The 27,284-nt window shown below is 47.5% G+C and overlaps 1 protein-coding gene across 2 annotated transcripts in view; it reads right to left on the bottom strand.

The window, feature by feature from the left end:
- The window catches only part of EMP3 (epithelial membrane protein 3 (MAM blood group)), a 95,041-nt gene that overhangs the window by 22,819 nt on the left and 44,938 nt on the right, over positions 1-27,284 (bottom strand). Inside the window, exon 1 of one of the 2 annotated variants that reach the window (XM_069200676.1) lies at positions 24,250-24,363. The exons of the other annotated variant lie outside the window; for it this stretch is intronic. The gene's annotated coding sequence lies outside the window, so the exon portion shown is untranslated. Of the gene's footprint in view, positions 1-24,249; positions 24,364-27,284 lie in introns of those variants that run through there. 2 annotated transcript variants of the gene reach the window in all.

Below are 27,284 nucleotides of genomic sequence, written 5' to 3'. Positions count from 1 at the left end.
AAAAAGGCAGGAGTTCTCCGTGCCAGTATTCACCCCCCGCCCCACGCTCTCCATAGCTAGGAAATCACTCTTGATGGGAGGCTCTAATTAAATTTACACCGCCTCAAGATCGCCACCAGCCACTGGGCCATCGCCCTGCGCCTCCAGGCTTGCATGGCAAGTATCACCAGGGGTACATCAGGGTCTCATCAAGGGGTCACAAAGCCCCACATTGTACAGCAGGGTTGTACAGCAGACACTCTCCCAGGAACGTGGCATTGTGGCTGTTACTGCGAATCCTTGCAAAATGGCAGCAGTCTGTCCAGGGTGAAGGCCTTCTTCCAGTTCCACTAGGCCCAACAGCATCACAGGTTGTGTGGCTCCCCACCACTTTCCCTGTCGTGCACGAGGCCTGTGTTACCAAGGGCAGACCTGGATCATCAGGAATAGATCACCAGGAGTACAGTGGTGGCATGGCATTGTGTCATTTATAGATTCATGTATGCAGCACACGGAGGGTCCCAGCCACTCGCCACGAGTCGGGCATAAGATGGCAGGTCAGGAAGTCTCGAGTCTGCCAAACGGGGGTGCTGGCAGAAATGCAGACGTCCGCAGATGTCCCTGCTTCCGCAACTATAGGATTGCTGAAGCCTTCTGTCCCCACTGTGCACAAGCGGTCGAAACTTCAGCAGTCTCCACGGGGTACTTCTCCTGCTATACTTCGATCAGCAGTCCAAGATGGCGGAAGCTCACAGACTCCAAAGGCAGGTCAACCCAACGCCTCCTCCCTGGGCTTTAATTGCTCGACCTGTGGACACCCAAGACCCCAAGGCAGGAAACGCAACCCAGTCAGGTAGGATCTGGAGTGGCAAGTCAAGTAGAAACAGGCTTAAAAGGTCGGGGGGATTCGGAGCAAGGACCAGACGCATCCTACTCCATTCCTGGCTAGGCCACGCCCAACATCAATTTTTTAAATATTTATGTAGATAATTCATAAATTACAGGCCAGAAAATAATTTGGTGATTGCATAGTATTAAAATACATAATACATTAATATATTCATAAAACGATCATGAATATATTTCTAGTGTTATGGTAAGTAATATGTAGAGTACCCCTTAGAGTGTGCTTTATAATATAGGAATTGACCCATCACAATATTATACGTCCAAACATACTTCAGAGTGTAAACATGTTTATGTAAGACAAGTGTTTCGGGTGTTATGGACTGCTCACGGGCTGATATCAGCCTTTACTATTTACAGACTTGTGTTTTAACCCCTTCCCCGCCAGGGACGTAATGGTTATGTCCATGGCAGCGCCCGTGTGGCGCCATGGACGTAACCATTACGTCCTGGGACTGGCAGTCGGGGGAAGCGCTAGCGCTTCCCCCGAGGGCCGCCCCCCAACACCCCCAGGCCAGGGCTGAAAGGGGAATCCCTTCCCCTTTCACGCCCACCTCCCCCCCACCCCCCCATGACATCAGCGCGCGATCGCGCGCTGATTTCATGGAAAGGGGGAATGACGCGCTGGAAGCCATTTGCTTCCAGCACGTCAAGGGAGAAGGTGAGTATTTCACCTTCCTGCGGGGTGGGGGTGCTCTGAGAGAGGCATCGAGGGAAAGGAAAGGGTTTTCCTTTCCCTCGATGTCTCTGAGCATTAGACACCAGGGATCTCGTTATGTGTGTGTGTTTATTGGTGTGGGGGAGCGACCCCTTGGGCAAGGGTCGCTCCCCTTTGGGGGCAAATGTTTTTTACGTCGTTTCTGCCCCCCCTGGGGGCAGATTGGCCCTATTTTTAGGCCGATCTGCCCCCAAGGGGGGCAGAAAGCCACTAGACACCAGGGATTTCGTTATGTGTGTGTGTGTGTGTGTGTTTATTGGTGTGGGGGAGCGACCCCTTGGGCAAGGGTCGCTCCCCTTTGGGGGCAAATGTATTTTACGTCGTTTCTGCCCCCCCTGGGGGCAGATTGGCCCTATTTTTAGGCCGATCTGCCCCCAAGGGGGGCAGAAAGCCACTAGACACCAGGGATTTCGTTATGTGTGTGTGTTTATTGGTGTGGGGGAGCGACCCCTTGGGCAAGGGTCGCTCCCCTTTGGGGGCAAATGTATTTTACGTCGTTTCTGCCCCCCCTGGGGGCAGATTGGCCCTATTTTTAGGCCGATCTGCCCCCAAGGGGGGCAGAAAGCCACTAGACACCAGGGATTTCGTTATGTGTGTGTGTGTTTATTGGTGTGGGGGAGCGACCCCTTGGGCAAGGGTCGCTCCCCTTTGGGGGCAAATGTATTTTACGTCGTTTCTGCCTCCCCTGGGGGCAGATTGGCCCTATTTTTAGGCCGATCTGCCCCCAAGGGGGGCAGAAAGCCACTAGACACCAGGGATTTTATTGTTGATTTTTATTTTTTGTGTTGGGGGGCGGCCCCTTGGGCAAGGGCCGCCCCCAGGGGCCCTCATGTATTTTTGGGCAGTTCTGCCCCCCTTGGGGGCAGAGAGGCCTATTTTTTTTAGGCCTTTCTGCCCCCAAGGGGGGCAGAATCCCAATAGCGCCAGAAATAGTATGTATGTATGTGTGCTTTGTGTTGGGGGGGTGGCCCCTTGGGCAAGGGTCGCTCCCCCCAGGGGCGCAATGTATTTATTGTCGTTTCTGCCCCCCTTGAGGGCAGATTGGCCCTATTTTTAGGCCGATCTGCCCCCAAGGGGGGCAGAAAGCCACTAGACACCAGGGATTTTATTGTTGGTTTTTATTTTTTGTGTTGGGGGGCGGCCCCTTGGGCAAGGGTCGCCCCCAGGGGCCCACATGTATTTTTGGGCAGTTCTGCCCCCCTTGGGGGCAGAGAGGCCTATTTTTTTTAGGCCTTTCTGCCCCCAAGGGGGGCAGAATCCCAATAGCGCCAGAAAGATATGTTTGTATGTGTGCTTTGTGTTGGGGGGTGGCCCCTTGGGCAAGGGTCGCTCCCCCCGGGGGCGCAATGTATTTATCGTCGTTTCTGCCCCCCTTGGGGGCAGATTGGCCCTATTTTTACGCCGGGCAGAAAGCCACTAGACACCAGGGATTTTATTGTTGGTTTTTATTTTTTGTGTTGGGGGGCGGCCCCTTGGGCAAGGGTCGCCCCCAGGGGCTCACATGTATTTTTGGGCAGTTCTGCCCCCCTTGGGGGCAGATATGCCTATTTTTTAGGCTTTTCTGTCCCCAAGGGGGGCAGAATCCCCATAGCGCCAGGGATACTATATGTGTGTGTGTGTGTGCTTTGTGTGGGGGTGTGGCCCCTTGGGCAAGGGTCGCCCCCCCAAAGGGTGCAATGTAATCTGGGCGATTTCTGACCCCTCCCCTTGGGGGTAGATTGGCCTATTTTTTTTTAGGCCCATCTTCCCCCAAGCAGAGAAGACTAGACACAAGGGAAAATGAAAAAATGGTTAGTGGCGGAGTGTTTGTCAACTGGCGAAGTATTTGCTTTTATGATAATAACAGTTTTTCTCCTTTTTGTTCTAGTTCAAAGCTTTTGCTGACTTTGCTGTGGCTTGTTGCAGTTTTGGCAGTAGTTGTCCTGCGGTTTGCGTAGTTGCATGTTTTAGGTAAGTAAATAAATTTACTCCAAGTGAGTATTGTTGCAATGCATGAATGACACGTTTGTTGGTGGTGTACTGAATGCAGGATTGTGTGTGAAATTGTCCTTAGAGTTATGCACAATGATTATTGTGTTGTCTTATGTCTAATTTGCTTTTTTTTTTCTCTTTTTAGTGGGATATCGTTGGTGATTGCTGTGGCTGTGCAGAGTAGTTGCTGGTGAGTCAAGCTTTTTCAGGCAAGTGAGCAGGATAGTTTTTGAGTTTATAATTCTTAGTGATAAACCTATACTTTGTTACTTATCTTACACAGTGCTGGTTGTTGGTGGTGTATTTGTCCAGTTAATTTTTGTAGGAAGGATCATGGCCAGCCGTAGGATGACTGCTCAGCAGGTTGTTAGTGTGCTTTTTGAGTCATCTTCTGACCATGAATATGAGACTGACTCTGCATCTGAGGCAGAGGAGGAAGTGTAGGATTCTGGAAGTGAATTTTCTGTCAGAGATGAATCATCTGATGATGAAGCCACTCTCAGTGCTGATGAAGGGCCTGTTTTAGAGGAGGACAGTGATATGCCAATGGTGCAGGAGCCAGCGGCTGAAAGGCTTCCCATTGGAAGACCTGACGCATGGGTTGCACCAAACATGGAGCAGCCACAGTTACCTGCGTTTACTGGTTTTCCAGGGTGTCGAGTTAATACGGAAAACTTTTTGCCCGTCAACTTTTTTGAGTTGTTTATGGACGATATATTTTGGGAAGAGATTGTTGAGCAGACTAATTTGTATGCAGAGCAGTTTTTGAGGGACAACGCTGCCAGACTTAGGCCACACTCTAGAGCTAGCCGGTGGATTCCCACAAATCTGGAAGAGTTGAAAAAGTTCTTGGGTTTAACTTTTTTGATGGGGCTGATAAGGAAGCCGTCGCTGTCTTCATATTGGTCTACTAGTCCCTTGATGGCAACTGCTATATTTCCTGCCATCATGAGTCGTAACCGGTATGAGCTTCTTCTTCGGATGTTGCATTTTGTAGATAATGCTTTAGCCTTGCCACGAGATCATCCTGATTCTGACCGTCTTTTTAAGATTAGACCTGTCCTTGATCATTTGGTAGATCGGTTTTCAGAGATCTATGTTCCAGGGAAAGAAATATCTGTAGATGAGTCTTTGGTCCTGTTCAAGGGTCGTTTGGTTTTTAGGCAGTACATTCCTAGCAAGAGGGCACGGTATGGAATTAAATTGTATATGCTGTCAGAAAGTAGTACAGGATATGTTTATAATTTCCGGGTCTACACTGGTAGGGATTCCAATATTGACCCCCCTGGTTGTCCTCCCACTTTTGGAGTTAGTGAGAAAATTGTGTGGGAACTTGGTAGACGACTGTTTAACAAAGGTCACCATTTATATGTAGATAACTTCTACACTGGAGTTCGGTTGTTCAAGGAGTTGTTCAGAGTGGACACTGTTGCTTGTGGCACAATCCTCTCTAATCGGAAAGGCTATCCAAAAGAGCTTGTCTGTAAAAAACTTGAGAAGGGACAGTGCAGTGCCTTGCGGAATGATGAGCTGCTAGCTCTGAAATTTGTAGACAAGAGGGATGTATACATGCTAAGCACCATCCATGATGAGAGTACTTCACCTGTGGCTGTTTGGAGTCAGGTTGCCGAAGTGCGCAAACCTGTGTGCCTCTTAGACTATAATAAGCACATGGGTGGTGTTGATAGAGTAGATCAGAGGTTAGAACCTTACACTGCTGCTCGTAAGTCTTATGTGTGGTATAAGAAATTAGCGCTTCACTTGTTCCACTTGGCAACTTTTAATGCTTTTGTTGTGTTTAAGGATAGTTCTCCAGAGTCAAGGATGACATTTGTGAAATTTCAGGAGTCTATCATAGCTAGCCTTGTTGTGCTGGAACAGGCAAGAGTTCCTAGAGAAGCAGTGGTGGAGGATGTGGCTAGATTGAAAGATCGTCACTTTGCTGAGCACATTCCTCCCACGGCCAAAAAAAACTTTCCTGCTAAGAGATGTAGAGTCTGTGCTCGAAGAGGTATCAGGAAGGAGACTAGGATGTACTGCCCTGATTGTCCTTCAAAGCCTGGGCTGTGTGTGGGTGGCTGTTTCAGGAGCTACCACACACAGAAGAATTATTGGGAAATTCCGTGAGCGTAAACTGGTGTTTTATATGTTTATATGTTCGGTTTCACGGTTGGCATTAGTCATGTATTCAGTTAGAGCTTTTGTGTTTGTAGTTTTGTACTAATTTATGATTAGTGGTTTCTTTGTTGTTTAAAAACAAAAAAAAGGGGATGGCATGTGTAGAGTGGCGCTTGGCTGGCGGCGTGGGTGGGGTGGCGCTTGGCTGGCGGTGTGTGTGGGGTGGCGCTTGGCTGGCGGTGTGTGTGGGGTGGCGCTTGGCTGGCGGTGTGTGTGGGGTGGCGCTGGGCTGGCGGTGTGTGTGGGGTGGCGCTTGGCTGGCGGTGTGTGTGGGGTGGCGCTTGGCTGGCGGTGTGTGTGGGGTGGCGCTTGGCTGGTGGTGTGTGTGGGGTGGCGCTTGGCTGGTGGTGTGTGTGGGGTGGCGCTTGGCTGGCGGTGTGTGTGGGGTGGCGCTTGGCTGGCAGTGCCGGCCAAACGCCAGTCCACACACTCATCAGCTGGTGTGATTGCTGTATCAGGCATGTGGGCGTATGAAAGTGATGGGCCCTTGACTGGCGCTGTCTGTGGATGCGAGTCTTGTAATGTGCTGGGCCCGTGGCTGGCGGCGTGAATGGTCTAGTGCATGTCATGTATGAAAGGTGTGTGAATGGACTGTAAAGCGGTTGGTGCCTTGTCGTGGCTTTACAGCTCACGAGCTGTGAGTCATTGGTTCAGTTTTTTGGCCTTTCAGTTATTACCAGTGCATTTCACTTTTGTGAAATCTCTTGTTAATAAAATTTGATCTACTGAACCATCACTCACCCTCGTGCCAAATCCAACCAGTATGTGTAGTACAAATGACAAAACCTGCTCCGCTGTAATCAGGCGTCGCAGCACACTTGAGACACGCTAGGTGCCTCGGGTGGGACCCCGATGATGGAAGCATGCCACCAACTTGGTTGGTGGGTGAGGGGTCTTCTTCACATAACCTAAGTGTGTTTCTTTTCACAATTTTAGTGTTTGGCACATCACGGACGTATGTGCACACATCAAAGTGATATATTCCAAAAATACCTGTGTTTGGGGTGGAGGGCCCACCTATGTTTTTGGTCCTGGGTGCGGCCGTCATGTAGGGAAACCTACAAAACCCAGAAACTTTTTAAAACTAGGCACCCCAAGGAGTCTAGGGAGGTGTGGCTTGCGTGGCTCCCCCAACATTTTCTTACCCAGACTCCTCTGTAAACCTCAAAATTTGCATAAAAAAGCATATTTTCCTGATTTTTCTTAGTAGGATCACCGCTCCAGCACAAAATTCCTACTCCCCAGTTTTCCCCTCAGTCTCCCAAGTAAAATGACACCTCACTTATGTGCGTCCCCAAAGCAGAGTCTGTCTAAAGATGTATAAAGGAATATGCCCTTATAAACTTGCTGTGCTATCCCTTCTATCCCTTCAGGTTTTGGGCCTTATTCTGTTGCAGGCACCTGGCCCACCCACACAAGTGAGGTATCATTTTTATCGGGAGACTTGGGGGAACGCTGGGTGGAAGGAAATTTGTGGCTCCTATCAGATTCCAGAACTTTCTGCCACAGAAATGTGAGGAACATGTGTTTTTTAGCCAAATTTTGAGGTTTGCAAAGGATTCTGGGTAACAGAACCTGGTCCGAGCCCCGCAAGTCACCCCTCCTTGGATTCCCCTAGGTCTCTAGTTTTCAGAAATGCACAGGTTTGGTAGGTTTCCCTAGGTGCCGTCTGAGCTACAGGCCAAAATCCACAGGTAGGCACTGTTTTCTTTCAAAAAATGGGATGTGTCCACGTTGCGCTTTGGGGTGTTTCCTGACGCGGGCGCTAGACCTACCCATGCAAGTGAGGTATCATTTTTATCGGGAGACTTGGGGGAACGCTGGGTGGAAGGCAATTTGTTGCTCCTCTCAGATTCCAGAACTTTCTGCCACAGAAATGTGAGGAACATGTGTTTTTTTAGCCAAATTTTGAGGTTTGCAAAGGATTCTGGGTAACAGAACCTGGTCCGAGCCCCGCAAGTCACCCCTCCTTGGATTCCCCTAGGTCTCTAATTTTCAGAAATGCACAAGTTTGGTAGGTTTCCCTAGGTGCCGGCTGAGCTAGAGGCCAAAATCTACAGGTATGCACTTCGCAAAAAACACCTCTGTTTTCTTCCAAAATTTAGGATGTGTCCACGTTGCGCTTTGGGGTGTTTCCTGTCGCGGGCGCTAGGCCTACCCACGCAAGTGAGGTATCATTTTTATCGGGAGACTTGGGGGAACGCTGGGTGGAAGGCAATTTGTTGCTCCTCTCAGATTCCAGAACTTTCTGCCACAGAAATGTGAGGAACATGTGTTTTTTTAGCCAAATTTTGAGGTTTGCAAAGGATTCTGGGTAACAGAACCTGGTACGAGCCCCGCAAGTCACCCCTCCTTGGATTTCCCTAGGTCTCTAGTTTTCAGAAATGCACAGGTTTGGTAGGTTTCCCTAGGTGCCGGCTGAGCTAGAGGCCAAAATCTACAGGTAGGCACTTCGCAAAAAACACCTCTGTTTTTTTCCAAAATTTAGGATGTGTCCACGTTGCGCTTTGGGGTGTTTCCTGTCGCGGGCGCTAGGCCTACCCACGCAAGTGAGGTATCATTTTTATCGGGAGACTTGGGGGAACGCTGGGTGGAAGGAAATTTGTGGCTCCTCTCAGATTCCAGAACTTTCTGCCACAGAAATGTGAGGAACATGTGTTTTTTTAGCCAAATTTTGAGGTTTGCAAAGGATTCTGGGTAACAGAACCTGGTCCGAGCCCCGCAAGTCACCCCTCCTTGGATTCCCCTAGGTCTCTAGTTGTCAGAAATGCACAGGTTTGGTAGGTTTCCCTAGGTGCCGGCTGAGCTAGAGGCCAAAATCTACAGGTAGGCACTTCGCAAAAAACACCTCTGTTTTTTTCCAAAATTTAGGATGTGTCCACGTTGCGCTTTGGGGTGTTTCCTGTCGCGGGCGCTAGGCCTACCCACGCAAGTGAGGTATCATTTTTATCGGGAGACTTGGGGGAACGCTGGGTGGAAGGAAATTTGTGGCTCCTCTCAGATTCCAGAACTTTCTGCCACAGAAATGTGAGGAACATGTGTTTTTTTAGCCAAATTTTGAGGTTTGCAAAGGATTCTGGGTAACAGAACCTGGTCCGAGCCCCGCAAGTCACCCCTCCTTGGATTCCCCTAGGTCTCTAGTTTTCAGAAATGCACAGGTTTGGTAGGTTGCCCTAGGTGCCGGCTGAGCTAGAGGCCAAAATCTACAGGTAGGCACTTCGCAAAAAACACCTCTGTTTTCTTCCAAAATTTAGGATGTGTCCACGTTGCGCTTTGGGGTGTTTCCTGTCGCGGGCGCTAGGCCTACCCACGCAAGTGAGGTATCATTTTTATCGGGAGACTTGGGGGAACGCTGGGTGGAAGGCAATTTGTTGCTCCTCTCAGATTCCAGAACTTTCTGCCACAGAAATGTGAGGAACATGTGTTTTTTTAGCCAAATTTTGAGGTTTGCAAAGGATTCTGGGTAACAGAACCTGGTCCGAGCCCCGCAAGTCACCCCTCCTTGGATTCCCCTAGGTCTCTAGTTTTCAGAAATGCACAGGTTTGGTAGGTTTCCCTAGGTGCCGGCTGAGCTAGAGGCCAAAATCTACAGGTAGGCACTTCGCAAAAAACACCTCTGTTTTTTTCCAAAATTTAGGATGTGTCCACGTTGCGCTTTGGGGTGTTTCCTGTCGCGGGCGCTAGGCCTACCCACGCAAGTGAGGTATCATTTTTATCGGGAGACTTGGGGGAACGCTGGGTGGAAGGAAATTTGTGGCTCCTCTCAGATTCCAGAACTTTCTGCCACAGAAATGTGAGGAACATGTGTTTTTTTAGCCAAATTTTGAGGTTTGCAAAGGATTCTGGGTAACAGAACCTGGTCCGAGCCCCGCAAGTCACCCCTCCTTGGATTCCCCTAGGTCTCTAGTTTTCAGAAATGCACAGGTTTGGTAGGTTGCCCTAGGTGCCGGCTGAGCTAGAGGCCAAAATCTACAGGTAGGCACTTCGCAAAAAACACCTCTGTTTTCTTCCAAAATTTAGGATGTGTCCACGTTGCGCTTTGGGGTGTTTCCTGTCGCGGGCGCTAGGCCTACCCACGCAAGTGAGGTATCATTTTTATCGGGAGACTTGGGGGAACGCTGGGTGGAAGGCAATTTGTTGCTCCTCTCAGATTCCAGAACTTTCTGCCACAGAAATGTGAGGAACATGTGTTTTTTTAGCCAAATTTTGAGGTTTGCAAAGGATTCTGGGTAACAGAACCTGGTCCGAGCCCCGCAAGTCACCCCTCCTTGGATTCCCCTAGGTCTCTAGTTTTCAGAAATGCACAGGTTTGGTAGGTTTCCCTAGGTGCCGGCTGAGCTAGAGGCCAAAATCTACAGGTAGGCACTTCGCAAAAAACACCTCTGTTTTTTTCCAAAATTTAGGATGTGTCCACGTTGCGCTTTGGGGTGTTTCCTGTCGCGGGCGCTAGGCCTACCCACGCAAGTGAGGTATCATTTTTATTGGGAGACTTGGGGGAACGCTGGGTGGAAGGAAATTTGTGGCTCCTCTCAGATTCCAGAACTTTCTGCCACAGAAATGTGAGGAACATGTGTTTTTTTTTAGCCAACTTTTGAGGTTTGCAAAGGATTCTGGGTAACAGAACCTGGTCCGAGCCCCGCAAGTCACCCCTCCTTGGATTCCCCTAGGTCTCTAGTTTTCAGAAATGCACAGGTTTGGTAGGTTTCCCTAGGTGCCGGCTGAGCTAGAGGCCAAAATCTACAGGTAGGCACTTCGCAAAAAACACCTCTGTTTTCTTCCAAAATTTAGGATGTGTCCACGTTGCGCTTTGGGGTGTTTCCTGTCGCGGGCGCTAGGCCTACCCACGCAAGTGAGGTATCATTTTTATCGGGAGACTTGGGGGAACGCTGGGTGGAAGGCAATTTGTTGCTCCTCTCAGATTCCAGAACTTTCTGCCACAGAAATGTGAGGAACATGTGTTTTTTTAGCCAAATTTTGAGGTTTGCAAAGGATTCTGGGTAACAGAACCTGGTCCGAGCCCCGCAAGTCACCCCTCCTTGGATTCCCCTAGGTCTCTAGTTTCCAGAAATGCACAGGTTTGGTAGGTTTCCCTAGGTTCCGGCTGAGCTAGAGGCCAAAATCTACAGGTAGGCACTTCGCAAAAAACACCTCTGTTTTTTTCCAAAATGTAGGATGTGTCCACGTTGCGCTTTGGGGTGTTTCCTGTTGCGGGCGCTAGGCCTACCCACGCAAGTGAGGTATCATTTTTATCGGGAGACTTGGGGGAACGCTGGGTGGAAGGAAATTTGTGGCTCCTCTCAGATTCCAGAACTTTCTGCCACAGAAATGTGAGGAACATGTGTTTTTTTAGCCAAATTTTGAGGTTTGCACAGGATTCTGGGTAACAGAACCTGGTCCGAGCCCCGCAAGTCACCCCATCTTGGATTCCCCTAGGTCTCTAGTTTTCAGAAATGCACAGGTTTGGTAGGTTTCCCTGGGTGCCGGCTGAGCTAGAGGCCAAAATCTACAGGTAGGCACTTCGCAAAAAACACCTCTGTTTTCTTCCAAAATTTTGGATGTGTCCACGTTGCGCTTTGGGGTGTTTCCTGTCGCGGGTGCTAGGCCTACCCACGCAATTGAGGTATCATTTTTATCGGGAGAGTTGGGGGAATGCTGGGTGGAAGGAAATTTGTGGCTCCTCTCAGATTCCAGAACTTTCTGCCACAGAAATGTGAGGAACATGTGTTTTTTTAGCCAAATTTTGAGGTTTGCAAAGGATTCTGGGTAACAGAACCTGGTCCGAGCCCCGCAAGTCACCCCATCTTGGATTCCCCTAGGTCTCAAGTTTTCAGAAATGCACAGGTTTGGTAGGTTTCCCTGGGTGCCGGCTGAGCTAGAGGCCAAAATCTACAGGTAGGCACTTCGCAAAAAACACCTCTGTTTTCTTCCAAAATTTTGGATGTGTCCACGTTGCGCTTTGGGGTGTTTCCTGTTGCGGGTGCTAGGCCTACCCACGCAATTGAGGTATCATTTTTATCGGGAGAGTTGGGGGAACGCTGGGTGGAAGGAAATTTGTGGCTCCTCTCAGATTCCAGAACTTTCTGCCACAGAAATGTGAGGAACATGTGTTTTTTTAGCCAAATTTTGAGGTTTGCAAAGGATTCTGGGTAACAGAACTTGGTCCGAGCCCCGCAAGTCACCCCATCTTGGATTCCCCTAGGTCTCTAGTTTTCAGAAATGCACAGGTTTGGTAGGTTTCCCTGGGTGCCGGCTGAGCTAGAGGCCAAAATCTACAGGTAGGCACTTCGCAAAAAACACCTCTGTTTTCTTCCAAAATTTTGGATGTGTCCACGTTGCGCTTTGGGGTGTTTCCTGTCGCGGGCGCTAGGCCTACCCACGCAAGTGAGGTATCATTTTTATCGGGAGAGTTGGGGGAACGCTGGGTGGAAGGAAATTTGTGGCTCCTCTCAGATTCCAGAACTTTCTGCCACAGAAATGTGAGGAACATGTGTTTTTTTAGCCAAATTTTGAGGTTTGCAAAGGATTCTGGGTAACAGAACCTGGTCCGAGCCCCGCAAGTCACCCCATCTTGGATTCCCCTAGGTCTCTAGTTTTCAGAAATGCACGGGTTTGGTAGGTTTCCCTAGGTGCCGGCTGAGCTAGAGGCCAAAATCTACAGGTAGGCACTTCGCAAAAAACACCTCTGTTTTCTTCCAAAATTTTGGATGTGTCCACGTTGCGCTTTGGGGTGTTTCCTGTCGCGGGCGCTAGGCCTATCCACGCAAGTGAGGTATCATTTTTATCGGGAGACTTGGGGGCACGCTGGGTGGAAGGAAATTTGTGGCTCCTCTCAGATTCCAGAACTTTCTGCCACAGAAATGTGAGGAACATGTGTTTTTTTAGCCAAATTTTGAGGTTTGCAAAGGATTCTGGGTAACAGAACCTGGTCCGAGCCCCACAAGTCACCCCTCCTTGGATTCCCCTAGGTCTCTAGTTTTCAGAAATGCACAGGTTTGGTAGGTTTCCCTGGGTGTCGGCTGAGCTAGAGGCCAAAATCTACAGGTAGGCACTTCGCAAAAAACACCTCTGTTTTCTCTAAAAAAAATGGGATGTGTCCACGTTGTGTTTTGGGGCGTTTCCTGTCGCGGGCGCTAGGCCTACCCACACAAGTGAGGTATCATTTTTATCGGGAGACTTGGGGGAACATAGATTAGCAAAACAAGTGCTATTGCCCCTTGTCTTTCTCTACATTTTTTCCTTCCAAATATAGGAGAGTGTGTAAAAAAGACATCTATTTGAGAAATTCCCTATAATTCACATGCTAGTATGGTCACCCCGGAATTCAGAGATGTGCAAATAACCACTGCTCCTCAGCACCTTATCTTGTGCCCTTTTCGGAAATGCAAAGGTTTTCTTGATAGCAATTTTTTACTCTTTATATTTCAGCAAATGAATTGCTGTATACCCGGTATAGAATGAAAACGCACTGCAGGGTGCAGCTCATTTATTGGCTCTGGGTTCCTCGGGTTCTTGATGAACCTACAAGCCCTATATATCCCCGCAACCAGAGGAGTCCAGCAGACGTAACGGTATATTGCTTTCCATAATCTGACATTGCAGGGAAAAATTACAGAGTAAAACGTAGAGAAAAATTGATGGTTTTTTCACCTCAATTTCAATATTTTTCTTTTTCAGCTGTTATTTTCTGTAGGAAGCCCTTGTAGGATCTACACAAATTACCCCTTGCTGAATTCAGAATTTTGTCTACTTTTCAGAAATGGTTAGGTTTCTGGGATCCAGCATTGGTTTCATGCCCATTCCTGTCACTGACTGGAAGGAGGCCGAAAGCACTAAAAAATGCAAAAATGGGGTATGCCCCAGTAAAATGCCAAAATTGTGTTGAAAAATTGGGTTTTCTGATTCAAGTCTGCCTGTTCCTGAAAGCTAGGAAGCTGCTGAGTTTAGCACTGCAAACCCTTTGTTGATGCCATTTTCAGGGGGAAATCCACAAGCCTTCTTCTGCAGCCACTTTTTCCAATTTTTTTGAAAAAAAACGAAATTTTCACTGTATTTTGGCCAATTTCTTGGCCTCCTTCAAGGGAACCCACAAAGTCTGGGTACCTCTAGAATCCCTAGGATGTTGGAAAAAAAGGACGCAAATTTGGCTTGGTTAGCTTATGTGGACAAAAAGTTATGAGGGCCTAAGCGCGAACTGCCCCAAATAGGCAAAAAAAGGCCTGGCACAGGAGGGGGAAAAGGCCTGGCAGCGAAGGGGTTAAGGTAAGCTTTTCGTGTGTACAGATTAGTATGCCAAAGAGTACTCTATTTTTCTATTGCGTTTGTTTTTTTTACCACATTTCCTCGGTCTTTATTTTCATCGCCAGTGGTTTTATTGATCCTTCTCACAAACATTTAAGGGGAGCTACATCCCAAAAATCTGTTTGTGTCTATAAGACACCTTCTCCCTCATGCTTTAAAAGACTCTGTGAAGAGGCACTCATTCTCAAGTCTCAACGCTATCTTAACTTTTTAAGGGCCAGCGCCTGGTTTTTTGGCAAAACTAAAGCATAATTTAGTTCTTCCTGAAAATCTGTAAATCTGAATATCTCTGCATGTTGTATAAAACAACCTTCAATCTAGCCTTTTAAAGATGGTGGCTAGAATTTAGAAGACAGGATGGTGAGACAGCAGTTCTATGGGTAGATCATAAACAGTTGTGTCAACTTTGTTCAAAATCAGACATTACGATAAAATCATCAGGGTACATGTGTGTGCTGGCAAACAGATTGTAAGAAAGATATTACTTCTGTGGCATCTCCATTTACTTCCAGTGATGTTTTGGCAATTATTATTGTTTGTTACATAAATAGATCAAGGATCGGTCATACGTTGACCAAAACAACTAACAGCAAGGTGGCACCTCTGTGACAAGTAGGCCATGGGTGAAAACACCAAGAATTAGAAGGTTCAAGGGGAGTGTGTTAGGGGTCCGTCAGGTATCACCCCTCAGCTTAACTGCTTACATAAACAAGCATTGGCACAGTCATTCATTTTTTGACATAGAGTATCTTCTGTGTTATCCTGAGCACCTCTTCGAAAAATGATCTTTACATTTTTGCCACCTTCTGGGCACATGAAACAAACCCAACCTTCCATCACTCCAAGATGGCACCCAGAGTAAACCAGGTGTGACTACCAGGGCCCCAGTCATGTGACTGGAGGAACAAGACAGATGGAAATGCCCTTTTTTTAAAAACCAAAATCAGAAATTCTGAAAAACAGACCCTAAACATAGATAGGGCCTGTGACACTGAACTCTCTCATACATTTATTTTTCTTTCAACCATCTTGTGAGCACATGAAATAAACCTAAGGGCCCCACTGGCAGAAAGTGTCGTAGAGTGGAGTGATGAAGAGTGATGTGGAGTGGGATGGAATAGGGTGGAGTGGATTGGAGTGGAATGTGTTAGTTGATTGGATTGGAGTAGAGTGGGTGGACTGGATTTGGGTAGAGTGGGGTGGATTGGAGTGGAGTGAATTGAAGTGGGGTTTGGTGGATTGGATTGGGGTGGGGTGGATTAGATTCAATTGGGGCGGGTGGATTGAATTAGAGGGATAGGACTGGGGTGGGGCGTGGACTGAATTGTGGTGGGTGGATTGGACTGGAATGGGGTGGTGTGGTGTGAAGGGGTGAATTGGAGTAGGATGGATTTGACTGAATTGGCATGGGATGGATTTGATTAGGTGGATTACATTTATGGGATTGGAGTGGGGTGGATTGGATTTCTGGATTGAATTGGGATGGATTGAACTGGAGAGGTGTGCATTGGACTACGGTGGTGTGGATTGGAGTGAGGTGGACTGGACTGTAGTTGGGTGGATTGGATTGGAGCGGTGTGGGGTGGATTGGATTAGGGTACAGTGGGGTGGAGTGAAGTAGATTGGATTGGAGAAGAGTTGGTGGATTAGAGTGGAGTGCGTTCGGTTGGAGTGGGGTGTACTGGATTGGATTGCAGTGGGGTGGATTGAAATGGGGTGAGGTGGATTGGGGTGGAAAGGGTGGGATGGATTGGACTTGGATGGAGTGGGGTGGGGTGGAGTGGAGTGAATTGACTGGATTGGGGTTGGTTGGATTGGGGTGGCTTGGGCTGGGGTAGACTGGACCCCATTGGGATGGATTGGAGTGGGGTGGATTGGATTGGAGTGGGGTGTTTTGGATTAAGTGGTTTGGATTAGATGTGATGGTTGGATTGGAGTGGGGTAGACTGGATTTGAGTGGATTGGTTTGATTAAAATGGACTGGATTGGATTTGAGTAGGGTGGATTAAGGTGAACTGGATTAGAGTGCGATAGATTTGAGTGGGTGGGTGGATTGCAGTGGGTGGATTGGGTTGTGGTGGATTGGATTGGAGTTGGGTGGATTGGATTGCAGTGCAATGGAATGGATTTGAGTGGGTGGATTGGACTGGACTGGACTGGGGTGGGTTGGATTGGAATGCAGTGGTTTGCCCTGGAGTGGGGAGGATTGGATTGGAGTGGAGTGGATTGAAATGGGGAAGATTGGGGTGGGTGGAGAGGATTGGATCGGGGTGGAGTGAGGAGGGGTGAAGTGGATTGGGCTGGATTGGTGTGGGATGGCTTGGACTGGAATGGGGTAGATTGGGGTGGAGTGGGGCATTAGCTTGTTGGAGTAACATCTGTGCTATTTAAACTGTCCAGCTAATAAGTAGATAGCAAGCAGCTGTAAGTGCCTGTCAGCATTACAGGTGTGGACGTTTAACACGCCTGTCAGACGATTGGGAACATGGCAGCTTCAGCTGGTTTACTATGGGCATCATCTTGGAGTGGAGGTAAGTTAGGTTTATTTCATGTGCTCACAAGATGGTTGAAAGAAAAATAAATGTATGAGAGAGTTCAGTGTCACAGGCCCTATCTATGTTTAGGGTCTGTTTTTCAGAATTTCTGATTTTGGTTTTTAAAAAAAGGGCATTTCCATCTGTCTTGTTCCTCCAGTCACATGACTGGGGCCCTGGTAGTCACACCTGGTTTACTCTGGGTGCCATCTTGGAGTGATGGAAGGTTGGGTTTGTTTCATGTGCCCAGAAGGTGGCAAAAATGTAAAGATCATTTTTCGAAGAGGTGCTCAGGATAACACAGAAGATACTCTATGTCAAAAAATGAATCAGAATAATGTAGTGTTTACCAGCCCACTGTGGAGTGGTACTGTATTTAGGTTCATGTGTATGTGACAAAGGGGAGCATAATTAAAGAAAATACATGTTTTTGGCAATAAAATAGTTAATTAAAAAGTTTCATTAAGCAACACCATATCTATCTATCTATCTACATATGTGTATATATAAAAGGTTATAGGGACACTATAGTTAGGTTTACGTTTTAAATGTACAAAACCATAGAAATTCACCGTTTATGGTAACTATAACACATGCTCTAAGGTAACTATAATTCACACCCCCGCCATGCACAGTTTTTTCATCAAATAGTTTGCAACAAATATTACATTGATATTATCAATGATGTTATCAAAGATGTCATGAGTGCCGTGATTTTTGGGGTAATTAGCAGTGCATGGCAAGGGCACGAGTTTGACAAGCTGCAGCCAAGCCACAGCAAACAGCTATGTCCCAGAAGTGGGCACCCCGGGACATAGCAGGAATCGGCCCTGGGGTGGTGGCGTTCCCGAGGGCCATCATTGGCTATTTGAGGGGGGACATGCAGCTTCCCCTCTCCAACAATCTATTTAGCCCCGGGGAGGTGGTGGTCCCCGGAGCTGTGGGGATCTGAAACAAACCCCCTTTTCTTTTTCTAATATTTGCCCAGGAGAGGTGGTGGTCCTCGGAGCTGCAGGGACGGGGTGTTGGGGGGAACACGCGCCCCACCGCACATAATCACAGAAACGCCCCAAGGAGGTCGTTGTCCCTGGGGCTGCGGGCTGGGGAGCTGTGCACCCCCCGCACATAATCACAGGAATGCCTGGGTGAGGTGATGGTCCCTGGGGCTGTGTGGGCGGCACTCAGCCCCCCTCACATAATCACAGAAACACCCTGAGGACGTGGTGATCCTCAGGGTTGGATTTACACCAAATAAATTAAAGCACAATCTGTGTACCGAAAGCTAGCTTAGTCGTGTCTAAATGTCCTGTGGGAATTAACATGGGAAATGCAACTTTTTTGACCACCCCTTTTTCTTAGCCCCCGACTGACGGACCACCTCAAGCTCTTCCATGTGCAACAAGAATCACAGGGGCACTTTTTTGGGAAAATTTCGTAAAGATTCATCAAACTGTGCCAAATATATAGGGAGGTCTGGCGACTAGATAGATAGATAGATAGATAGATAGATAGATAGATAGATAGATAGATAGATAGATAGATAGATAGATAGATATGGTCAATGTGTGTGGCAACTAAATTCTTTGTGATGAGAATTCTGAAGGATGAATCAATCATTAGAACACAAAAATAAGCAAGGTGACTAATGACATTGTGCTCCTGATAAATTGTATTATTCAGTTGTTCATTACATGGGTAATGTCTTATCTCTGTAAGAGATGGATCTGGTTTTAGTGACATCCCTTTAGAGAATACAAGTGGGGTTTCCAGCGATGCTGGAAGTTTACTTGGATTTTCCAACCCATCTCTCCGAATTTCTGTCACTTTAGGTAAATCATTTACTGCAGTGTCACTCCATGTTACTGATTGGATGTTATATCTCTTGGTATAAAGGATTTCTACAGTTGTAAGTGGGTCCCAGGTATTCCATGCCTAGCTGCAAGATTCATTAGTTATTAGATTAATTAGTCAGGCCTGGTCAAGGGGCACCAAAATAGGATATTGCTCTGTCTGGAAATAATAGAGCAGTTGGTGTCTGCAATGGAACTTGGATGCCATGGGGCAGACACTGGCACAATATACACTTTCTAGCTGAACTGGTGAAGGAGGCTTTACCTAAAGGGCATCCAATTATTTTAGTTCTGTAATCTCTGCAGAGCAATTAATGGTGGACAGAAGCATGTGGGGGAACAGCATTTGATATGTAAACTGTTGAGAGGTATTGCCCTTCCAAAACCTCATGCGCCTAAGTGCAGTCACCTCTAGGATGATTATATAATCATTTCTTGTTGTGGTAGCTGAATGAGAATCTATGCAGAGAACAATGCTTCTGTGTCTTTTGTAATGCAGACGTTTGTCTGATGCCTGGGGGTGTCTGATTGATAAATATTAGCTGAAGGATGTTTACTCCGTCTGGTATTACATTAACCAGAGCCATAAGAACTAAGAGCAACAACCAATCCATTTCTTATCAGAACTTTTCTTGATTAACAGAATTTGTGTGTGGTAATATGCCTCAAAGAATATGAAAGTGTCACAAGGTCCCTACATACTGGAGGGGCAACTGAGGGCGGAAGGGGGTTAAACAGCTTTTGATTTTCTTTAGAAACCCCTCTGGCCTGGTTTGGTCTCCTACGCTGATTAGATGGGCGATGCGAAAGCCAGGCATTGGACACATCAATTTTTGAGGCTCATTGTTAAACCTGCCCGCTCTTGCCATGGTTTCCCCTGTCTTTTTGCTTCTGGGCTCCTGTTTTTGATCCCGCGCTGAATTTCGTTTTGCTGGCTTTAGGACTATGGGCACTCTACCACTGCTAACCAGTGCTAGAGTGCAAGTGTTCTCTGTCCAATTTGTATTGGAGGTTGGATTATTCATGATTGGCATATTTGACTTACTAGTAAGTCCCTAATATAGTGCACCATGAGTGCCCAGGGCCTGTAAATCAAATGATGCCACTGCAGTGTGTGTGTGTGTGTGTGTAGATTTAAACTGCAGTTTCGACCTGGCAAGTGCAGTCACTTGCCAGGCACAAACCTTCCCTTTTACTACGTGTAAGTCACCCCCAAAGTAGGCCCAAGGCAGCCCCATTGGCATAGTGTGGTGTATATAAAAGGTAGGACATGTACTCGTGTGTTTTACATGCCCTGATAGTAAAATAGTGCTAAGCCTGCTTTTCACTATTGCAAGACCTGTCTTTCTCACAGGATAACATGGGGATTGCCTTGAAATACCCTTTAAGTGTAATTTCTCGTTGGGAGTAGATAGAGATGTGGAGTTTGGGGTCTCTGAACTCACAATTTAAAAATACATCTGTTGGTGAAGTTGGTTTTTGAATTGTAGGTTTGAAAATGGCACTTTTAGAAAGTGGGCATCTTCTTGCTTAAGCACTCTGTGCCTCTGCCTGTCTGTGGCTGCAACGCATCCAAAACGCCTCGGCCCGCCTCATCCTCGACGTACCCCGCAACAGCCACATCTCCGCACACCTGAGACACCTGCATTGGCTCCCAGTCAGCAAAAGGATCACCTTCCGTCTTCTCACCCACGCACACAAAGCCCTCCACAACAAGGGACCGGAATACCTCAACAGACGCCTCAGCTTCTACGTCCCCACCCGCCCCCTCCGCTCCGCTGGCCTCGCACTTGCTGCCGTCCCTCGCACCCGCCGCTCCACGGCGGGTGGGAGATCTTTCTCCTTCCTGGCGGCCAAGACCTGGAACTCCCTCCCCACCAGCCTCAGGACCACTCCGCTTTCCGGAGACTCCTAAAGACTTGGCTGTTCGAGCAGCGATAACCCCCCCTTTCCCCCCTAGCGCCTTGAGACCCGCACGGGTGAGTAGCGCGCTTTACAAATGCTAATGATTTGATTTGATTTGATTTGTGGAATACACGCCAGGGTCAGGATGACAGTTGGGCTGTTTGTGTATTCACTCTAGACAGTCACACAAAGGGAGCATAGGTGTGCCCTGCATATCCTGATTGCACATCACCAGACTGATGGGTCTTCCTGAGCTAGAGTGGTGGGAGGAGATGACACTGGCACCTAAATAGGGATGTGCCTGTATTTACACAAAGCACCTTCAAACTCCCTGGAGTGTGTCTGGGGCCAGAGCAGGAAAGGCAGGGTCCTGTGCACTACAAAGATGTCTCTTAGAAGTTTGCCTACTTCAAAGACAGAAATGGATATAAGCACTGGACCTAAGACACTACATAGTTAGAACACTTCTGAACTGAGGACATTCTGCCAGGAAGAAGAGCTGGATGCTGTAGGAGGGGCAGCCAATGCTGCCTGTTGATTTGCTTTTGCTGTGCTGGCCTGCTTCTTGTGGCTTCTGTCCTGGGAGTGAAATGACTGGACTTGGCTTTCTACATCCTGCTTTCCAAGGTTCTCCAAGTGCTTGAACTGAGCTTGCCTCCTATTTAGATATCTAACTGCCATCAAAGACTTCATCTGCCAGTGCCTGGACTCTCTTGCTGAGAGTCCTGACTTGCCAAGTGGTGGCAAATGCACTTCCTGTGCCCTTGGAAGTGAGCTCTGGTACAAACAAGAAGAAACCACACCAAATCCAGAGCGACTTTGTAACTGGTGCCGCTGTCCGATTACGTGCCACTGCCTGCACCCGAGCCATGGTCCCTGCTGAGTGCAACGACCACAACCTGCAACACAGGCCTGACACCACTGCAGCGTCTCCGAAGTCCCGCCACAGAATGGGTCCCGAGTATCATGTCACCAACATCCATGACTCCCGACTCCACCACAGCACCTGTGGCCCTGTGGTGTGATTGCGACACCTCAAAGTCGACGCCTCACATCTTGACCTGCTGGATTCATGGACCCCACCTTATCGAAAGGAACTGATGCCTCACAACCGATGCTGCATCACCTCCCCTGCAATTGTAAGGAACTGACGCCTTGCCTCACCTGCCTACCAGTAAGGAACCGACGCCTCAACTCCCCAGTACCAATAAGGAACAGACACCGAACCAGCAACGCCTAACCTACCCGGCTCCATGCAATGCCTTTGTTTCCTCATTGTTTTCTAAGGGACCGCTCAACTCTGTGACCGACCCGCACTCCCTCACAAGTGGCGTTGAACTGTTGGGAGCGACTCTGTCAAAAAGTTGTGCTAGCCCCAGTTGGAGCTATTGTGTTTCTAAGCGCTATTCTAACATTTGATCTTTGAAAAATTCTTATCTTTACTTGTGTATATTGGATTTTTATCCTTGTTTTACTCACATAAATATTGGCTATTTTTATAAACTGGTGTGAAGTACTTTTGTGGTGTTTTCACTTTGTTACTGTGTCTCAGAGATTAGCCTGACTGCTTGTGCCAAGCTACCAAGGGGATGAGCAGGGGTTATCTTAGCTGTGTGGCTTTCTTACCCTGACTACAGTGAGGGTCCCTAATTGGGCAGAGTGCAAACCACTGCTAAATAAAGACCCCTATTTCTAACAATAATTACACCAAGGGATTCATGGTATCCAAAGCTTTATTTGTGTAAAGCCAGCTATAAGATATCATAAGAGCAGCAACTTGGTCCATGGATGCACCTCCCAAAAGTTTATTTTTTCTTCCCAATGAATTTTATTGGTTTGAATACTTTGCAAAAATATGCCAACATAGGGTCCTATAAGTGAAGTGGTCATAGAGGTTAGTGGCTAAGATTAATTCAAGCATTCCATCCATCACTTTTTGTATACTTCAGTGTGTTGCCCTAAGTGGGACATACATGCCCAGATGTCCGTCCCTTGCACACTGTGTCAGTGGAACCAAGCTATACCTGGCTGATAAGCCCTAATCATGGCAAAACCACTCCTAGGTTGTTGTGTTCTGGTTAAGGGAGGACCTGGCCTTGCAGTTTGGGCTGGGCTGCTCCCAAGAAGCAAGGTCAAGACTGAATTGCATATGGCTGGGCCCAAACTGAAGTGGCATAGTGAGCAAAACAAGGATGGATTTGTATGCTATGCTGAGTAATTACCAGTGGCTGAGATTAATTCAACCATTCCATCCATCACTTTTTGTATCCTTCAGTGTGTCGCCCTAAGTTGGAAGGTATGCCTAGATATACAATCATCCTACTATTGTATGCTGATGATATACAACTGATTGTTTCCATAACAAAGAACTGTGAAGACACATGAAACAACGTCAATTTTATAACCAAGGTAATTCAGTGGAGGAGTACCAACTACCTAAAACTAAATGGTGATGAAACCTTGTTTCGCTAATCTGAAAGCACTCAGCAAAATTCTTCCTCTGATTCTAACGCAGTAGTGCTGCAGGCCACTGAGTATGTTGAAGATCAACTATGACAATTCCTTGTATCGGGGTGTATATATATACATAAATGCAGCAGCCAGTACTAATTTATGATATATCAAAAGCTACATTAATCACAGAACATTCTGACACCCTACACTGATTCCTCTTGAGCAAAAGAATCCTCTTCAAGGCGCTATGCATCGCCCATAGAATAGCTAACTACACAATCAGGGTTCTGCAAAGTCGGTCCTGGAGAGCGGGGTCCATGCCAGATTTTTAGCATATCCACATTTAGAAAAAAGATGTTTCAGAAATCTACAGTTTTCTAAATGTGGATATGCTAAAAATCTGGCATGGACCGGCTCTCCAGGTCCGACTTTGCAGAACCACTAGTTAAACACGTTCTGCCTAGAAACCTCCAATCATAGCCTACATCTGCATATTCACAAAACCGCTAGTTCGAGACTTGGCGGCAGGACCTTTTCATTCCCGATCCCTCGATGGCGGAACGCCAGGTCTCTCTGTATGAGAAAAATGCTCCATCTGCTAAACTTCAAGCGGCATTTAAAAACATGGCTATACCAATGCAAGCTGTAGCTTCCTCTGAGACTTGGCTGAGGCAGGCTACAACCCAGTGGTCGGCGCTTTACAAACTAAAAAAAAACAACAACAACAAAAAAACAAGTAATATTTTAATTCAGCAATTGTGAGTACAAAATGTGTCATGTTGGGTTGCCCGAAGAAATTAATTAATTATTTTACAAGGGAGGCGCAAGGGGGTGGCATGGGGGTGGGGGGCATAAAAAAAATTGAGGACCACTGGCGTAGAGGGAATCTGGGAGCCGTCCCTAGATGGCCTGCCCCCGAAAAGGCGGCAGGCCTGGGACAGGGTCAGTCATACATCGGGCTGCACATGTACTCGATGCTTGCCAGCAGTGCCTGCTTCTCCAGAAGTTACTGGATTCCTCTTTAGACCAGTCTGTTCCCAGCTGCCTCTGCGCTGCGCCAACACGGAGAGCGCTCGAGGACATAAACAGTAGAATGAAAGCGCGTGAGCCGCCCTGGCAGCAGCAGCGCCGTTTTAAGCTCAGACCCTGAAGAATTGCCAGACTTTGTTTTTCACCCTAAGCCCTAGGCAGGCATGACTGGGCGCAGTCTCCACCCTGAAAATGTGTTTTTATTTGGAGTTAAAACCAAATGGTGAAATGTTTCTTTGTGGTTTTAATTTACTAATTTTACTGTTTCCTTTATATTTTCTTTAACCGCTTTTACAGTTTTTACCTGCCTTACATTACATCCCTCTCCTTTCCCATTGTATTCATTTTCCCATCGTTTTTCTTCTCTTCAACCCCTGCTTACTTTCTACGATCTTCCTTTCTTTTGCACTTCGCCGCCATCCCTTACCTCAGCAGCTGTGAGGACGCACTTTCCTACCGGTGCAAAGAAGTAACGAAGAGCGACTGCCATGGCTCCTGATGCATGGAAACGGGCCACCAAGATCCCTCTTTAGTGAAAGAGAGCTCTGATTGGAGTGCACTGGGGTTAGCGTGCCACTGAGGTCTTGTGCCACTGCACCCGTTGCACTAATTATAGTTACGCCCCCAGGGGCGTAGCTTGGTCAGTAAGATTGGAGGAGAGGGGCTGTGGGCCTCAGATTTTCCGACAATCAGACTGGAATATAAAGATTCAAAGGCATTATAGGACAAGCAGGGCACACCGGAATGGCCTAAGAAGCAGGGGACAGGGAGAGGAATGAGGTTTGGTAGAAGTAATAACAGTGAAAACACAACATTATGTAAAATAACCAATATTTTTGAGGACTTTCAAACACTGTGTGCGTTTGTTGTCTGTGTATGTGAAACAATCCTCCTGAAATCCGACTGACATCGCACAATATCCGACTGAAAGTATTTGTACTGAACTACTTCTAAGAAAATAAATTTGTCAGGGAGGGTGTAACACCCCAAACACCCCCCTTGAAGCTCCGCCCCTGCACGAAGGGCAGGGGGTACATCCTCTGCAGTCAACACCAGAGCTTTCCTAACTAATACCTGCTTTTGGCTCTTTACAGAATAAAATAACATCCTAATCAACAAAAGCAGGTACAAAGTCATTAAGCTCAGCCTCTATTTCTGTGTTTCTAAAAGAATCTTTTTGTTCTTGTAAAAGACCCCTCACCCACGGATCTAACTGGTGGCATGCTTCATTATCGGGGTCCCACCCCGGATGCCTAATGCCTCTGTGGTGTGCTTCCACGCCTGATTACAGCAGAGGGGGTCAATAATTTTTGTGTATGTGCACCTACGTGAAGTGTGCATCAACTGAAAAGAAATGTGATGTTAACATTGTCTAGAGTGCACCCTTGTACTCGTACCACTTTGTTATAGTATTCTCTTTGACATGGTTAAAAATGTGTGTGTGATGTTCTTGGAGCAATAATGGACTCCTATACCTAATGTAAGATCAAGGTTCTTGACGCATTAGGCACCCGGGTGGGACCCCGATGATGAAGCATGCCACCAGTTAGATCGGTGGGTAGGGAAGCCAGAAATAGATGCTGAGCATCATGACTGTGTACCTGCTTTTGTTGATTAGGTTTTGAAATTTTGGGAAGATACTAAGGTATACCTTCTCTCCTCACTCTCTTGTGCTGGCTTTTATCTCTGAAGAGTAAGCCATATAAGCAGTGGTCTACTGGGACCTAAAAGCGAGCCTGAAACATGTGAACATGTATTCATACCCCAGGTGAACCAAGTGAGTAAGTTTGTCCATGATCATGGGATGATTTGCTCAGACAAATATATATATATATATATATATATATATATATATATATATATATATATATATATATATATATATATATATATATGTATATAGTGCCTCTATTCATCTGTAACAGCCACCCTCTGGCCCACACCTTTTCTCCCACATCACCAGCTCAGCCATGCATACATAGGTCTTTGATACCTGAAATAGAACAGGTCGTTGGCTTGGCAGGAGATCGCAGAAACGTCTTTAATTCAGAAGTCCTCAGCCTGCATGCCAAGGGCTACTCTGTTCCTCAGCAGAGAAACTTAAGGTAGGTCACCTCTGTAAAATTTCTAGACAAGACACTACACACCCGCTTGCACTTCGGAATGCACAGGGCCCTACACATCAATCTCCACCTACCCCCTTCCACTTTATTTTGTGATTATTTATTTCTGTCTTTATTTCTGTCTCAGATCTTAGTGCCTATCCCCATTCCTACCTTTCTTTCTCTCACGACTTTTTTTAACCCCCCCCCACACACACCTCATTCACATTACCTCCCGTCCCTCCCTCGCCTTCCTTTTAAACCAATGAGGCCTCCCGCCTCCCCCCTAGACCCTCCCTTCCCCTTTCAAACCCCCCCCCCCCCACCCTTAACTCCTCTTGTTTCTTTTGTCTAGCCCACGCTAGATGTTTTTCTTTCCCTTACCTGCACGGCGGGGTCTGGAGGTCTTCGTTGGAGGCACTCCTCGGGGTGCGGAGCTCCGCGAGGAGTGCGGCAGCTGATTGCGTTTGAAAGCGAGCAGCCGGGCTGCTCAGAACTACGCGGAAGGAGGGCCGGCTGACGGGTCGACCGGCCCTTTGTGGCTGGGGCTTTGTTTCCGGGTTACCGCGCTGCTGAGCAGCGAGGAACTGCGGGATGGAGATTTTTGGGCTGAGATTCCACGAATCGACGGGTAGGACGGGCGTTCTGCCCGCAGTTTTATGGTTTGGCCAGAAATGTTTGACCTTTTTGGGGATTGGTTTATTTCTAGGGGGGGGATCCTTGTCACTATATATGAGGAGTGATTTGGGATGTAAGGCAGTGTTTTTTGGATATTGTCATGCCGAAGGTTCAGGCAAAGAGGCGTAGGATTGTCTCATCTTCCTCTTCGGAGGAGGAGGGTGCTGCTAGTGTTTCCAATCCTGGGGGCTCACAGTTACAGGATAGGGGCACTCCCCTCATGTCCAGGGAGGAGGTGCAGGAGATGATTGAAGTGGCTGTTACCAGGGCTCTTCAAGCAGGGGTGACCAGGACTGGTCACTCTAAGATTTCTCATTCATCGGCTGCTACAAGGAAGTCCTCGTCAGACAGTGAGGGTGATGAGGCCCCGTCTACGTCATCTGGGGGAAAATATGTATCCAGAGAGGAAATGTGGGAGGTGATGGCACATGTTCGGGACAATTTGGGTTTCCCAGTGTTTCATCCTTCAAGCTCGGATTCTCACTTATTTCCTCAATATCAGACCCCTTCCAAGTTTGCCATGCCTTTTCAGGGACCTGTGAAGGATATGGTGTTTCGTGAATGGAAAGATGTGGATAAAGCTCAGGTTCCACAATTCCTGCAGAAACTGTATTTACTTGAGGGTGAGGAGGTATTACCTCCTTCGGTCCGCCTGGATTCTATTTTAGCTACCCTGATTGGC

This window comes from Pleurodeles waltl, chromosome 7 (assembly GCF_031143425.1).
Source record: "Pleurodeles waltl isolate 20211129_DDA chromosome 7, aPleWal1.hap1.20221129, whole genome shotgun sequence".
Taxonomy (NCBI): Eukaryota; Metazoa; Chordata; class Amphibia; order Caudata; family Salamandridae; genus Pleurodeles; species Pleurodeles waltl.
This window is presented reverse-complemented; position numbering and strand designations above follow the sequence as displayed.